Below are 16936 nucleotides of genomic sequence, written 5' to 3'. Positions count from 1 at the left end.
GGTTTCATCATATTGGCCAGGCTGGTATTGAATTGCTGGCCTCCAGTGATCCACCCACCTTGATCTCCCAAAGTGTTGGGATTACGGGCATGAGCCACAGTGCCCGGCCCTCATTTGATCTTTCATCTGGGTGAAATGTTTGCAAGTGAGTGGAGGGAGGGAACTTACTTCCCTTTATAAATTCTACATATTGCAGAAGGAGGAATTGTCTTACTCTCACTTTGGTAACCAGGTACCAATCATACTGTGTCTGCGTTGAAACTGTCAACAAGAGTCAGATTTTAACACTGGGTTTTACTTATATGTCTAAAGGGAATATTAAGGGCTTGTAATAAAATGCAGGAATACAAAAACCTCCGAACCATCATCGCAGAATCAATAATAAAACAGAGCTAAATGAAAGGTAGAGGGAGAAGAAAACCATTGTTTAGAAAAGTTAGACTTAAGAACATTATTACTAATTAACATAAAACATTGCTCCTAATTTCTTGATAGTCAAGAAAAATTAGAGAAAAAAATGCTATGTGTTGTGTCTTGGAGTGATGATAGCTCAGCTAAATGTTTTGAACTCCTTAAAGTTGTTTACTGCTATCACAGACCAGTAAATTCAAATAAGATAAATGTAAGAACTGGCCGCGCGCAGCGGCTCATGTCTGTAATCCCAGCACTTTGGGAGGCCGAGGCGGGTGGATCAAGAGGTCAGGAGATCGAGACCATCCTGGCTAACACGGTGAAACTCCGTCTCTACTAAAAATGCAAAAAATTAGCCTGGCGTGGCCGCGGGCGCCTGTAGTCCCAGCTACTTGGGAGGCTGAGGCAGGAGGAGAATGGCGTGAACCCGGGAGGTGGAGCTTGCAGTGAGCCGAGATCGCCCCACTGCACTCCAGCCTGGGCGACTGAGGGAGACTCCGTCTCAAAAAAAAAAAAAAAAAAAAAAAAAAAAAAAAAGATAAATGTAAGAACTTTAGAACTTTAGGAGGCACAGGCAGGCAGATCACGAGGTCAGGAGATAGAGACCGTCCTGGTAAAACAGTGAAACCCCGTCTCTACTAAATATACAAAAAATTAGCTGGGCATGGTGGCACAGGCCTATAGTCCCAGCTACTTGGAAGGCTGAGGCAAGAGAATCGCTTGAACCCGAGAGGGGGAGGTTGCAGTGAGCCAAGATCACGCCACTGCACTCCAGCAGTCTAGCCTGGCCAACAGTGAGACTATGTCTCAAAATAAATAAATAAATAAAATAAAAAAAGATAAATGGAAGCGTGCATTTTACTATCTTGGGCTTATTAAATCTGCTTAGAGCGCAGCACTAGGAAATAGTTTTATTCCCTTATAGAGGAAATAAAATCATTTAATCTAATTTTTTAAAGCACACTGTTTATTGGGAAAGGGAAACTTCCTGGTGCTGAGCTCTAAGCACATTTAATGTGCAAGATAGCAAAATGCAGACTCTTCCTTTATCTTATTTGAATCTACTGGTTTGTGATAGCAGTAGACAACTTTAAGGAGTTCAAAACAGTTGATTTGAGCTATGACTCCAAGGCACAACACATAGCGGTAGTGGTGAACCCTATTATGTTGTTTGAACATGTACATCAGAGGTTTTATTTGACCTGCCTTAAAGAAAGATCTTAGGAAGTGTCTGACAATAGGAAAAGAAAAATTCAATGAACAGGGTCTGTTAGATCAAACCAACTCCCTTATCTCTTCAATAACATAATCACAATGGGAATCTCAGATTTTAGTGTTCAAGGTGGATCATTTCCATCCAGCTTTGGTGTTATTCAAGGACACCACAGGAGTGGTATGCCTCTCACATAGAGCCTTAACAGCACACAGACTCAGTTAGACTGAGGTATACTGGTTGGTTTTAGTTTCTTAGAACGGAAGATACAGATAGTCTTTTTGTCTTCTCTCCCTGTAGTTTGGTTGTACCTCTTGTCTAACAGGCTAGGCTCTGAGAAGATTCTGATGACCTAGATTCCCACATCTGACACAGTGCCTGGCTCACAGTCCTTGATAGTCTGTTGAAAATAAATGAGTCAAAAATGTATCCGGGTGTTTATGTTAATGTATAAACAGCATTATCTTGTGCATTTTGTATGACAGAGTCCAAGGGGCAAAGCCCTCAGCCTCCCTTTCCTCACTGTCTCCCATCCCATCACTTACTGTTCACAAGTGTTCTTCCCCTTCCTCCACAAAATCTGTTCTCAGGAACACTGTTGATGTAATTAAAGAAAGGAAACTTATAAACTCACTTGCACTAAGGGAAAGTGGCTAATATACTATCTTGCCTTGCGTCACTAAAGCAGGATAGAATCCGATTTGTTTTAAACTTGCTGAATAGATGCACCAAGAAGCAACTGCCTTTACAATAACCCAAGGCAAAAACATTTATTTAATAATCAATGGCAGAGTTTTTCTTTCTTTTTTCTCCTAAAGCTATCCCTCCCCTAGCCCTCCCACTCCCTGACAGGTCCCGGTGTGTGATATTCCCCTCCCTGTGTCCATGTGTTCTCATTGTTCAACTCCCATTTATGAGTGAGAACATGCGGTGTTTAGTTTTCTGTTCCAGTGTTAGTTTGCTGAGAATGATGGTTTCCAGCCTCATCCATGTCCCTGCAAAGGACAAGAAACTCATTCTTTTTTATGGCTGCATGGTATTGCATGGTGTGTATGTGCCACATTTTCTTTATCCAGCCTATCATTGATGGGCTTTTGGGTTGGTTCCAAGTCTTTGCTATTGTAAATAGTGCTGCAACACACATGCATGAGAATGTGTCTTTATAGTAGAGTAAATTAATCTTTTTGGTACAAACCCAGTAAAGGGATTGCTGGGTCAAAGGGTATTTCTGGTTCTAGACCCTTGAGGAATTGCCACACCGTCTTCTACGATGGTTAAGCTAATTTACGCTCCCACCAACAGTGTGAAAGTGTTCCTATTTCTCCATATCTTCTCCAGCATCTGTTGTTTCCTGATTTTTTAATGATTGCCATTCCAACTGGCGTGAGATGGTATCTCATTGAGGTTTTGATTTGAATTTCTCTAATGACCAGTAATGATGAGATTTTTTTTAATATGTTTGTTGGTGCATAAATATCTTCTTTTGAGAAGTGTCTGTTCATATCCTTTGCCTACTTTTGGATAGGATTGTTTGTTTTTTTCTTGTAAATTTGTTTAAGTTCCTTGTAGATTCTGGATATTAGCCCTTTGTCAGATGGATAGATGGCAAAAATTTTCTCCCATTCTGTAGGTTGCCTGTTCACTCTAATGACAGTTTGTTTTGCCATGCAGAAGTTCTTTGGTTTAATTAGATCCCATCTGTCAATTTTGGCTTTTGCTATAATTGCTTTTGGTGTTTTAGTCATGAAGTCTTTGTTCACGCCTATGTCCTGAATGATATTACATAGGTTTTCTTCTAGGGTTTTTATGGTTTTAGGTCTTACATTTAAGTCTTTACTCAACCTTGAGTTAATTTTTGTATAAGGCATAAGGAAGGGGTCCAGTTTCTGTTTTCTGCATATGGCTAGCCAGTTTTCCCAACACCATTTATTAAATAGGGAATCCTTTTACCATTGCTTGTTTTTGTTAAGTTTGTCAAAGATCAGATGGTTGTAGATGTGTGGTGTTATTTCTGAGGACTCTGTTCTGTTCCATTGGTCTATATACCTGTTTTGGTACCAGGACCATGATGTTTTGGTTAGTGTAGCCTTGTGGTATACTTTGAAGTCAGGGAGTGTGAGGCCTCCAGCTTTGTTCTTTTTGCTTAGGATTGTCTCAGCTATACGGGCTCTTTTTTGGTTCCACAAGAAATTTAAAGTAGTTTTTTTTCTAAATGTGTGAAGAAAGTCAATGGTAGCTTGATGGGGATAGCATTGAATCTATAAATTACTTTGGGCAGTATGGCCATTTTCATTATATTGATTCTTCCTATCCATGAGGATGGAATGTTTTCCATTAAACAAGTGTGTCCTTTCTTATTTCCTTGAGCAGTGGTTTGTAGTTCTCCTTGAAGTGTTCCTTCACATCCCTTGTAAGTTGTTTTCCTAGGTATTTTATTCTCTTCGTAGTAACTGTAAATGGTGTTTGTCTGTTATTGGTGTATAAGAATGCTTGTGATTTTTGCACGTTGGTTTTTTATCCTGAGAATTTGCTGAAGTTGCTTATCAGCTTAAGAAGATTTTGGGCTGAGATGATAGGGTTTTCTAAACATATAATCATGCCATCTGCAAACAGAGATAATTTTACTTCCTCTCTTCATATTTGAATACCCTTTATTTCTTTCTCTTGACTGATTGACCTGGCCAGAACCTCCAATACTATGTTGAATAGGAATAGTGAGAGAGGGCATCCTTGTCTTGTGCCAGTTTTCAAAAGGAATACTTCCAGCTTTTGCCCATTCAGTATGATATTAGCTGTGCGTTTGTCATAAATAGCTGTTATTATTTTGAGATATGTTCCATCAATACCTAGTTTATTGAGAGTTTTTAGTATGAAGGGGTGTTGAATTTTATCAAACACCTTTTCTGCATCTGTTGAGATAATCATGTTGCTTTTGTCATTGGTTCTGTGTATGTGATGGATTACATTTATTGATTTGTGTATGTTGAAGCAGCCTTGCATCCCAGGGATGAAGCTGACTTGATTGTGGTGGATAAGCTTTTTGATGTGCTGCTGGATTTGGTTTGCCAGTATTTTATTGAGGGTTTTTGCATCGATGTTCATCAGGGATATTGGCCTGAAATTTTCTTTTTTTTGTATTGTCTCTGGCAGATGTAGGTATCAGGATGATGCTGGCCTCGTAAAATAAGTTAGGGAAGAGTCCCTCTTTTTCTATTGTTTGGAATAGTTTCAGAAGGAATGGTACCAACTCCTCTTTGTACCTCTGGTAGAATGAGGCTGTGAATCTGTCTGGTCCTGGGGTTCTTTTGGTTGGTAGGCTATTAATTACTGCCTCAATTTTAGAACTTGTTATTGGTCTATTCAGGGATTCAGCTTCTTCCTGCTTTAGTCTTGGGAAGGTGTATGTGTCCAGGAATTTATCCATTTTTTCTAGATTTTATAGTTTATTTGCATAGAGGTGTTCATAGTATTCTGTGATGGTAGTTTGTATTTCTGTGGGATCAGTGATGATCTCCCCTTTATCATTTTTTTATTGTGTCTATTTGATTCTTCTCTCTTTTTTTCTTTATTAGTCTGGCTGGCAGTCTATGTATTTTGTTAATCTTTTCAAAACACCAGCTCCTGGATTCATTAATTTTTTGAAGGGTTTTTCATGTCTCAATCTTCTTCAGTTCTGCTCTGATCTTAGTTATTTCTTGTATTCTGCTAGCTTTTGAATTTGTTTGCTCTTGCCTCACTAGTTCTTTTAATTGTGATGTTAGGGTGATGATTTTAGATTTTTCTTGCTTTCTCCTGAGGGTATTTACTGCTATAAATTTCCCTCTAAACAGTGCTTTAGCTGTGTCCCAGAGATTCTGGTACGTTTTGTCTTTGAAAGGAAGTCATTGGTTATTTCACAACAACATAATTTTGTTTTTTTTTTTTGTTTTTTTTTTTTTTTTTTTTGAGACAGAGTCTCACGCTGTTGCCCAGGCTGGAGTGCAGTGGCGGGATCTCGGCTCACTGCAAGCTCTGCCTCCCGGGTTCCCGCCATTCTCCTGCCTCAGCCTCCTGAGCAGCTGGGACCACAGGCGCCCGCCACCGCGCCCGGCCAATTCTCCGTATTTTTAGTAGAGACAGGGTTTCACTGTGGTCTCGATCTCCTGACCCTGTGATCCGCCCGCCTCGGCCTCCCAAAGTGCTGGGACTACAGGCTTGAGCCACCGCGCCGGGCCTTAATTTTGTTATTTACCCAGTAGTCATTCAGGAGCAGGTTGTTGAGTTGTCATGTAGTTGTGTGATTTTGAGTGAGTTTATTAATCCTGAGTTCTAATTTGATTGCACTGTGGTCTGAGAGACTGTTTGTTATGATTTCCATTCTTTTGCATTTGCTGAGGAGTGTTTTACTTCCAATTATGTGGTCAATTTTAGAATAAGTGCAATGTGGTGCTGAGAATAATGTATATTCTGTTGATTTCTGGTGGAGAGTTCTGTAGATGTCAATTAGGTCCACTTGGTCCAGAGCTGAGTTCAAGTCCTGAATATCCTTGTTAATTTTCTCTCTCATTTATCTGTCTAATATTGACAGTGGAGTGTTAGTGTCCCACTGTTATTATGTGGGAGTCTAAGTCTCTTTGTAGGCCTCTAAGGACTTGCTTTATGAATCTGTGTGATCCTGTATTGGGTGCATATATATGTAGGATAGTTAGCTCTTCTTGTTGCATTGATCCATTTACCATTATGTGATGCCCATCTTTGTCTTTTTTGATCTTTGTTGGTTTAAAGTCTGTTTTATCAGAGACTAGAACTGCAACCCTGTTTTTTTTTTTTTTTTTTTTTTCCGCTTTCTCTTTGGTTGGTAAATATTCCTCCATCCCTTTATTTTGATTCTATGTGTGTCTTTGCACGTGAGCTGGGTCTCTTGAATATAGCACACGAATGGGTCTTGACGCTTTATCCAATTTGCCAGTCTGTGTCTTTTAACTGGGGCATTTAGCCCATTTACATTTAAGGTTAATTTTGTTATGTGTGAATTTGATCCTGTCATTATGATGCTAGCTGATTATTTTGCCCATTAGTTGATGCAGTTTCTTCATAGTGTCAATGGTCTTTACATTTTGACATGTTTTTGCAATGGCTGGGACCTTTGCATGTTTAGTGCTTCCTTCAGGATCTCTCGTAGGGCAGGCCTGGTGGTGACAAAATCTCTCAGCATTTGCTTGTCTATAAAGGATTTTATTTCTTCTTCACTTACGAAGCTTAGTTTGGCTGGATATGAAATTCTGGGTTGAAAATGCTTTACTTTAAGAATGTTGAATATTAGCTCCCACTCTCTTCTGGCTTGCAGGATTTCTGCAGAGACATCTGCTGTTAGTCTGATGAGCTTCCCTTTGTGGATAACCCTGCCTTTTTTTCTGGCTGCAGTTAACATTTTTTCCTTCATTTCAACCTTGGTGAATCTGATGATTACATGTCTTGGGGTTGCTCTTCTTGAGGAGTATCTTTGTGGTGTTCTCTGTATTTTCTGAATTTGAATGTTGGCCTGCCTTGCCAGGTTGGGGAAGTTCTTCTGGATAATATCCTGAAGAGTGTTTTCCAACTCAATTGCATTCTCCCTGTCACTTTCAGGTATACCAGTGAAATGTAGATTTGGTCTTTTGCCATAGTCCCATATTTCTTGGAGGCTTTCTTCATTCCTTTTTATTCTTTTTACTCGAATCTTGTCTTCTCACTTTATTTCATTAAGTTGATCTTTGATCTCTGATATCCTTTCTTTTGCTTGATCGATTCAGCTACTGATACTTTTGTATGCTTCACAAAGTTCTCGTGCTGTGTTTTTCAGCTCCCTCAGGTCATTTATGTTCTTCTTTAAACTGGTTATTCCAGTTAGCAATTCATCTAACCTTTTTTCAAGGTTCGTAGCTTCCTTGCATTGGTTTAGAACATGCTCCTGCAGCTCATAGGAGTTTGTTATTACCCAACTTCTGAAGCCTACTTCTGTCAATTCATTGAATTAATTCTCCATCCAGTTTTGTTCCCTTGCTGGTGAGGAGTTGTGACCTTTTGGAGAAGAGGCTGTCTGGATTTTGGAATTTTCAGCTGTTTTGCACTGGTTTTTCCTAATCTTCATGGATTTATCTACCTTTGGTCTCTGATGTTGGTGACCTTCAGATAGGATTTCTGTGTGGAAGTCCTTTTTGTTGCTGTTGACGTTATTCCTTTCTCTTTGTTAGTTTTCCTTCTAACAGGCCCCTCTTCTGCAGGTCTGCTAAAGTTTGCTGAAGGTCCACTCCAGACCCTGTTTGCCTGGATATCACCAGCATAGGCTGCAGAACAGCAAAGATTGCTGCCTGTTCTTCCTTCTGGAAGTTTTGCTCCAGAGGGGCACCAAATGGCAGAGTTTTTCAAAGTGAGGCTCATGGATGTTGTATTAGATTCACCAAAGATGCTTGAAAAAAAAAGTTAATCCATCAGTCTCATTTACAGTCACTTGAATAAACATTTCTAGGAGTGAGGCCTAGCAATAAAATTTCTAACCAGCTCTGATCCATGGGTAATTCATATTCACACTACAGCTTAAGAGCCACTGCTTTATGAATGCAACATTGAATCTCATCTGAACATTTTTCAACGATTTAAAAAGAGTAAAAGCCTCTAAACAAATAAATGAAACAATACAAAAAAGCAACAAAATCTCACAGTTGGTGCTGCCCATGAAATTTCCCATAACCCATCTCTCATCACAAGAGCAAATAGCTTTCTATCCTCTATGCATGTCTAAATAATGGTCATGCCCTTTAATTTTCATAACCTAATGGTAACATTGCCACTTGAACATTGGTATTCTAAGTTATCTGAGTCTTGTACAATCAGCATCACCTTATTTACCTGTATAATAACTCCTAATATATATCTCTAGCCCAAGTTGGTCTCATTTACTTTAGACTTATAGATCCAAATGTCTACGCAACAATTTCACATGGAGGTATAATGGACACCTCAAATTCAACATGTCCAAAATGGATCTCTCAATGTTTTCCCACATCACCTTTTCTTAAAGTTCTCCTCATTTCACTTGTGTTGCTTAGGCCAAAAATCTCTGAGTCATGGAGTCATTCTTGACTTTTGTCTTTCACTTATCTAATTTTAGGAAATTATATTGTCTTTACCTATAAGGAGAATATGATCTCTTTTCTGCTGTAACTCTTCTCCGTGCCACCAAAACTATTTCAACAGCTTCATAACTTGTTACTCTGGTTTTATGTTGGTAGTTAGGCAAACTTGTTTGCAAGTCTCAGCTTTGTCATTTACCATTTATTTGGATCTTGGACCATTTACTTGCCCTTTCTGAAACTCAGTTTATTTGCTTATTTTTTTTTACTGTTATTTACCCAGTGCCTGACACATAAATGGGAATTTAATAAGTATTTATTGAATCAAGGAATACATTTAAAATATTTTAAAAATACCAACTAATATATGTAAAGTTTCAGATACAAGGTAGACATGAAATAAGTGGTGGCTGCCATTGTTTTTATTTTTATTAAATATTTGAACATATGTTTACATTTTTGAACTTTATCATATCCCAAGTTAAAAGATATTTACTTAACATCTATCTGTTATTCTCTCTCTCCTCTCCAAGAAGAGCTAAGTCTAAAGATACAAGCATTTTGCTTATTCAGTACTGTATGACAAACACCTATAATAGTACCTGGAATATCGAAGACATTCAACAAATATTGAAATAAATGAAAAAAATAACAGGATACTGGGTCTTGGCTAGAGTTACCAGTAAGACATTATATATATATGATGTGTATATATATATAAAATGTGTATATATGTGTGTATGTGTATATATATACACACTCACATAAAATATATGCATATATATTTATATATATATTTACATAACAAAACCATACAAAAAATCAACATAACCAAAAGTTGGTTATTTGAAAAGATAATTTAGATTGATAGACCACTAACTAAATGCATAAAGGAAAAAAGAGAAAAGATCAAAATAAACACAATAGGAAATTAACAAGGTGACATTACCACTGACCCCACAGAGACGCCAAAACCTCAGAGACCATTATGAACATGTCTAAGCATACAAACTGGAAAACCTAGAAGAAATGAATAAGTTCTTGGAAACACACAACCTCTCAAGATTCAACCAGGAAGAAACTGAGACCCGGAACAGACAAATAATGAGCTCCAAAATGGAATTAGAAACAAATAAGCAAATAAACAAAAAAACCTACCAAATAGAAAGAGCCCTGGACTAGACAGATTCACAGACAAATAGACAAATTCTACCAGACATATAAAGAAGAGCTGGTACTAATCCTACCAAAATTATTCTAAAAAATTGAGGACAGACTTTTTCCTAACACATTCTATGAAGCTGGCATCATCCTAATACCAAAACCTGGCAGAGCACAACAACAACAACAACGACGACAATATAATTTCAGGCCAATATCCCTGAAAATCACAGATGCAAAAATTCTTGACTAGCAAACTGAATCCTGCAGCACATCAAAAAGCTAATGCACCATGATCAAGCAGGCTTTATTCCTGGGATGCAAGATTGGTTCAACATATGTGAATCAACAAATGTGATTTACCATATAAACAGAATTGAAAATAAAAACCTCAAGCTCATCTCAATAGACACAGGAAAGACTTTCAACAAAATTCAATATCCCTTCATGTTTAAAATAATCAAATGAGGCATCAAAGGTACATACCTCAAAATAATATGAGCCATCTATGATAAACCCACAGCCAACATCATACTGAATTGGCAAAAGCTGAAAGCATTCCTGTTTTAGTCCTTTTTCACACTGCTATGAATAAATGTCCAAGACTGGGTAATTTATAAAGGAAAGAGGTTTAATTGACTCACAGTTCCACATGGCTGGGGAGGCCTCAGGAAACTTACAATCATAGCAGAAGGCAAAGGAGAAGCAGGCACTTTATTTATAGGGCAGCAGGATGGAGTGAGAGCAAGCAGGGGAAATGTCAGATGCTTATAAAACCATCAGATCTTATGAGAATTCACTCACTATCATGAGAACAGCATGTGGGAGGCTGCCCCCATGATCCAGTTACCGCCACCTGGTCCTGCCCTTGACACATAGATTATGGGGATTACAATTCGAGATGGGATTTAAGTGAGAACACAGAGCCAAACCGTATCAATTCCCCTTGGGAAATGGAACAAGACGAGGAGGCTCACTCTCACCACTCCTGTTCAACTTAGTACTGGAAATCCTACTCTGAGCAATTGGGCGAGAGAAAGACATAAAATGTATCCAAATTGGAAGAAAGATATCAAACTATCTCTGTTTACATGTAATATGATTCTGTATCTGAAAAGCCCCATAGTCTCTGCCTAAAAGCTTCTAAATCTGATAAACAACTTCAGCAAAGTTTCGGGATACAAAATCAATGTATAAAAATCAGTAGCATTTCTAAACACCAACAATGTTCAAGCTGAGAGCTAAATCAAGAATGCAATCTCATTCATAGTAGCCAAAAAAAAAAAAAAAAAGAATAAAATACCTAGGAATGCAACTAACCAGGGAAGTGAAAGATCTCTATAATGAGAATTACAAAATACTGCTGAAAGAAATCAGAAAAACACAAACAAATGAAAACACATTCCATGATCACGGATAGGAAGAATCAATATTGTTAAAATGGCCATACTTCCCAAAGCATGTTATAGATTCAATGCTATTCCTAACAAATTACCAATAACATTTTTCATAGAATTAGGAAAAAATTATTCTAAAATTTATTTAAAACTGAAAAAGAGACCAAATAGTCAAGACAACTCTAAGCCAAAAGAACAAAGCTGGAGATATCACGTTACTCAACTTCAAACTATGCTACATGGCTACAGTAACTAAAACAACATAATATTGGTACAAAAACAGACATACAGACCAATGGAATGCATAAGTTAACCTATAAATAAAGCTGTACACCTACAACCATCTGATTTTTGACAAAACCAACAAAAACAAGCAATGGGGAAGTGACTCCCTATTCAATAAATGGTGCTGGGATAACTGGCCAGCCATATGCAGAAGAATAGAACTGGACCCTTACCTTTCACCATCTACAAAAATCAACTCAACATGAATTGAAGACTTAAATGTACAACCTAAAATTAAAAAAATTATAGAAGAAAACCTAAGATATACCATTCTGGACATTGGCCCTGGCAAAGAATTCCTGAGGAAGACTCCAAAAGCAATTGCAAAAAAACAATTTGACAATTTGGACCTAATTAAATGAAAGAGTTTCTGTATAGGGAAAGAAATGATCAACAGTGTAAACAGATAATCTACAGAACAGGAGAAAATATTTGCAAACTATGCATCTGACAAAGGCCTAATATACGAGGAACTTGGACAAATCAAAGAACCCATTTAAAAAATGGTCAAAGGATATAAACAGACACTTCTCAAAAGAACACATACACACAGCCAAAAGGTATATGAAAAATTGCTCAATATCACTAATCATTAGGGAAGTGCAATTCAAAACCACAATGAGATATCATCTCACTCCAGTCAGAATGGGTACTATTAAAAAGTCAAAAGAAAAAAAAGAAAAGAAAAGGTGGTGGCGAGGTTGTGGAGAAAAAGGAACACTTATACACTGTTGGTGAAAAGATAAATTAGTTCAGCCACACATCCATAGAATACTAGACAACCATAAAAAAGAACAAGATCATATTCTTTGCAGCAACATGGATGCAGCTGGAGGTCATTATCCTTAGCTAACTAATACAGGAACAGAAAATCAAGTACTATATGCTCTCACTTACAAGTGAAATTAAACATTGAGTACAATGGACACAAAGAAGGGAGTAATACACACTGGGGCCTACCTGAGGGTGTGGGGCAAGAGGAAGGTGAGGATCAAAAAACTATCTATTGGGTATTATGTTGACTACCTGGATGACAAAATTATCTGTACAGCAAACCCCTGTGACAGGCAATTTATCCATGTAACAAACCTACACATGTACTCCATGAATCTAAATTAAAAGTTGGTGGTATGGTTTGGATCTGTGTTCCCACCAAATCTCATGGAGGTGAGGCCTCGTGGGAGGTGATTGGATCATGGAGGGGGATTTTTCATGAATTGTTTAGCACCATCCTCTTGGAGCTATTTTTTTGATAGTGAATGAGATCTCGAGACGTCTGGTTGTTTGAAAGTGTGGGGCACCTCCCCTACTTCTTGCTTGTTGCTCTAGCCATGTGATGTGCCTGTTTCTCCTTCACCATGATTGTAAGTTTCCTGAGGCCTTCCTAGAAGCCGAGCAGATGCCAGCATTATGCTTCCTGTACAGCCAGCAGAACTGTGAGACAGTTAAACCTCTTTCCTTTATAAATTACCCAGTCTCAGATATTTCTTTATAGCAATGTGAAAACAGCCTAATAGAGTTGGAAATAAAAAAAGAATGTGTGACATAGAATTATCAGAATTTAATGATTATGATAGAAATGACAGAAACTATTGGGATTTCTGCTAAGCTTGTAATGATTTCCTTATTGGACTTGCTTATCTATAAAGCTGGAACTCAGCAGTCTCATTTTCACCATGTGAGCCTACTCTTAGTTAGAGGTGATTTTTCCAGGATTAACTATTCTGAGATGGTCTCTCGGCTGGAGAAGATAAACATTTGGGAGCTATGGGGAAGCCCATCTTCTCCCTGTAAATTGAGCGAGATGCAGTTAAAGCCAGTCTGGGTAGGACATAAAGATAAAAGTGATATGCAGAGAAGAGCAGAAATAAAATATGGTGTGATAGTTAACTTGATGTGTCAGCTTCACTGGGCTAAGGGAGTCCCAGATGGCCTAGTAAGACATTATCTCTGTGTGTCTCTGTGAGGGTGTTTTAGTTGACTGGGAAAGCAAAGAGTAGGTCCTTATTTACAAATGGTTCTGCATGATATGCAGGCACTGCCTGAAAGTGGACAGCTGCATGCCCCTCTCTGGGACATTGCCCTGGAGAACAGCGGTGAAGAAAAATTCTTCCACCTGGTTATTCACTTTGGTTGGGTGTAGAAATGGCCAGATGTGAGATTATATATGTATTCGTGGAAAGTAGCCCATGGTTTGGTTGGATAGTCAGGGACTTGAAAGAAATGTGGTTGGAAATTTGGTGACAAAGAAACTGGGGGAAGGGTATGTAGATAGACCTCTTTAAATGGGCAATGAATCATTTCTGTCCCTTGTGAATGCTCATCAAAGGGTGGCATCCACAGAGGAGGAATTTAATAATCAGGTGGATAGGATGACCTTTTCTGTAGATACCAGTCAATCTCTTTCTTCAGCCACCCTTGTGATCACCCAATGGGTTGGAAACAAAGTGGCTGTGGTGGCAGGGATGGAGGCTGTGCATGGACTCAGCAACATGGACTTCCACTCACTAAGGCTGATTTGGCTACAGCCACAACTGAATGCCCAATATGCCAGCAGCAGAGACCAACACTGAACCCTTGATACAGTACTATTCCCCTTGGATGATCAGCTAGTTACCTGGTAGCAGGTTGATTACATTGGACTGCTTCTTCATGGAGGGGACAGCATTTTTTTCTTACTGGAAGAGACATGTACTCTGGATATGGATTTGCCTTCCCCGCATGAAACTTCTGCCAAAAACACTGTTCATGGATTAGCAGAATGCCTTGTCCAGGTCATGGTATCCACAGAGCATGGTTTCTGATTAAAAAAACTCACTTCACAGACAATAAAATGTGGCAATGGGCCCATGTTCATAGAATTCACTGGTCTTACCATGTTCCCCTCCATCTTGAATGACTGTTTGAAGACTCAGTTACAGTGCCAACTAGATGGCAATATCTTGCAGGGTTGGAGCAAGGTTCTCCAGAAAGCTGCATATGCTGTGAATCAGGTTTCATGGGCCCAAGAATCAAAGGGTGGAAATGGAAATCGTGTCACTCACCATTACCCCTAGTAGTCCCACAGCAAAATTAAAGCCTAAAAGTCTTAGTTCCAGAGGGGAAAATGCTCCCACAGAGAGACACAATTATGATTCCATTAAAAAAGAACTTACAACTCCCACCTGGTCACTTTGGTTTTCTCATGCCTCTGAGTCAATAGGCCAGGAAGTGAGTTACAGTGTTGGGTGAGGTGGTTGATCTGGATTATGAAGAAAAAAATGAATTACTACTTCACAATAGAAGTAGAAGTATAGAATAGAAGTAGAAGAGCCGAGCGCGGTGGCTCAAGCCTGTAATCCCAGCACTTTGAGAGGCCGAGGCAGAAAGATCACAAGGTCAAGAGATTGAGACCATCCTGGCTAACACGGTGAAACACTGTCTCTACTAAAAATACAAAAAATTAGCCAGGCATGGTGGCAGGCACTGGTAGTCCCAGCTACTCGGGAGGCTGAGGCAGGAGAATGGCGTGAACTCGGGAGGCGGAGCTTGCAGTGAGCCTAGATCATGCCACTGTACTCCAGCCTGGGTGACAAAGCAAGACTGTCTCAAAAAATAAATAAATAAATAAATAAAAATAATTTAAAAAACACAATGGAGGTAAGAAAGAGTATATCTGGAACACATAAAGGCCCTCAGGGCATCTCTTAGTATTATAATGTCTTATGATTAAGGTCAAAACTACAAGTCAATGGAGGCAAGACTACAGAATGGCCCAGACCCTTTAGCAATGAACATTTAGGTCACTCCTTCAGGTAAAGAACCATGACCAGTTGAACGTCTTGCTGAAGGCAAAAGGAATGTAGAATAGGTAATGGGAAAGGGTAGTTAGAAATGCCAGCTATGACCATGTGACTAGTTACAGAACTGAGGACTGCAATTCCTGTGACTGTCATGAGTATTTTTTCTCATGAGTATTTTTTCTTCATTTTGTTATGAATACCTTTGTGTATTTGTGTGTGTGTGCACGTGTGTGTGTATGAAAACAAATATCTGTTTTCTTTCCTCTTTTTTTCAAAGTATGTAACATAAGAGGTATTGACTTTAGATCATAGTATTTAAATATTGTTAATTGTACATCATACTATTTTAGTCATGAGCTATCAGGAGAAGAGTAAACATTACTTAAGGATTTGACCTCCTCTTCTGGGGAAGGGATTAGTGCATTTTTGGTTGTACATACGATAACTGTATCATGTTAGGTGGAATTATGACCTTGTTATTGTCTTTATTTAGAAATTAAATATGGTACAAGGGTATGACCATGGATGCCAAGTTGACAAGGGATGAATTTGTTATGGCTAATTTTGTGTCAACTTGACTGGGCAAAAGGATGCCCAGGTAGCTGGTAAAATATTTCTGAGTGTGTCTTTGAGGGTGTTTCTGGAAGATATTAGTACTTGAATGAATAGACTGGATAAAGATCTGCCCTTACCAATGAAGGTGGGCATCATGCAATCACTTGAAGGCCTGAATAGAACAAAAAGGAGTAGGAAGGATTAATTTGCTCTCTCTCTTCTTGAGTTAGGACATCCATCTTCTCTTGCCCTCAGATATCAGAGCTCCTGGTTCTTGTCTTTGGATTCCAGGACTTACACAAGCACCCACTACCCCAACCCCAGTTCTCACTCCCTTTGCCTTGGACTAGGAGTTATACCATCAGCTCCCTGGTTCTTAGGTCTTTGGACTTGGACTGAATTATACCACTGGCTTTTCTGGTTCTCCATATTAGGACTTCTTAGCCTTCATAATTTTGTAAGCCAATTTCTACCCTCTTATCTCTCTCTCTCTCTCTCTCTACTATCTATCTAATTTTATCAATCTCTATCTTCTATCATATATCCATCTTCTATATCTATCTATCTATCTATCTCTATATCTATCTATCTATCTATCTATCTATCTATCTATCTGTCTATCTCCTACTGGTTCTATTTATCTGGATAGTCTTGACTAATACATACAGGAAGAAACTCCATTGAACTGTTTCTGATGCATAAGGCCCACGTACATTTTTGTCTTTGGATTATGCAAGAATTATTGTACCTTTATGACAATTTTTTTTCCACTTAGTTAGCTTAAGTTGGTTTCTATTAATTGTAATCAAAATCTTAACCAATGTAATGATTGATTGAAACTGAGGGATAAAGAAGGGGAAGAACCTTCTTAGACATATTGAGGAAGATGGTGATGTTTTATGGTGGGGAATATGCAAAGAGGAATTGGAGAAAGTTTAGTGTGAATGAGATAATGTGTTTAGGTTTATAAAGTTATAGCTTCAGATGTTTGTAGAATATCCAAGTGGGCTTTACTAGTATGCAGCTGGAACTCAGGAGGAG

This window comes from Macaca fascicularis, chromosome 1 (genome assembly GCF_037993035.2).
Source record: "Macaca fascicularis isolate 582-1 chromosome 1, T2T-MFA8v1.1".
Taxonomy (NCBI): Eukaryota; Metazoa; Chordata; class Mammalia; order Primates; family Cercopithecidae; genus Macaca; species Macaca fascicularis.
Note: the sequence above shows the minus strand (reverse complement) of the source record.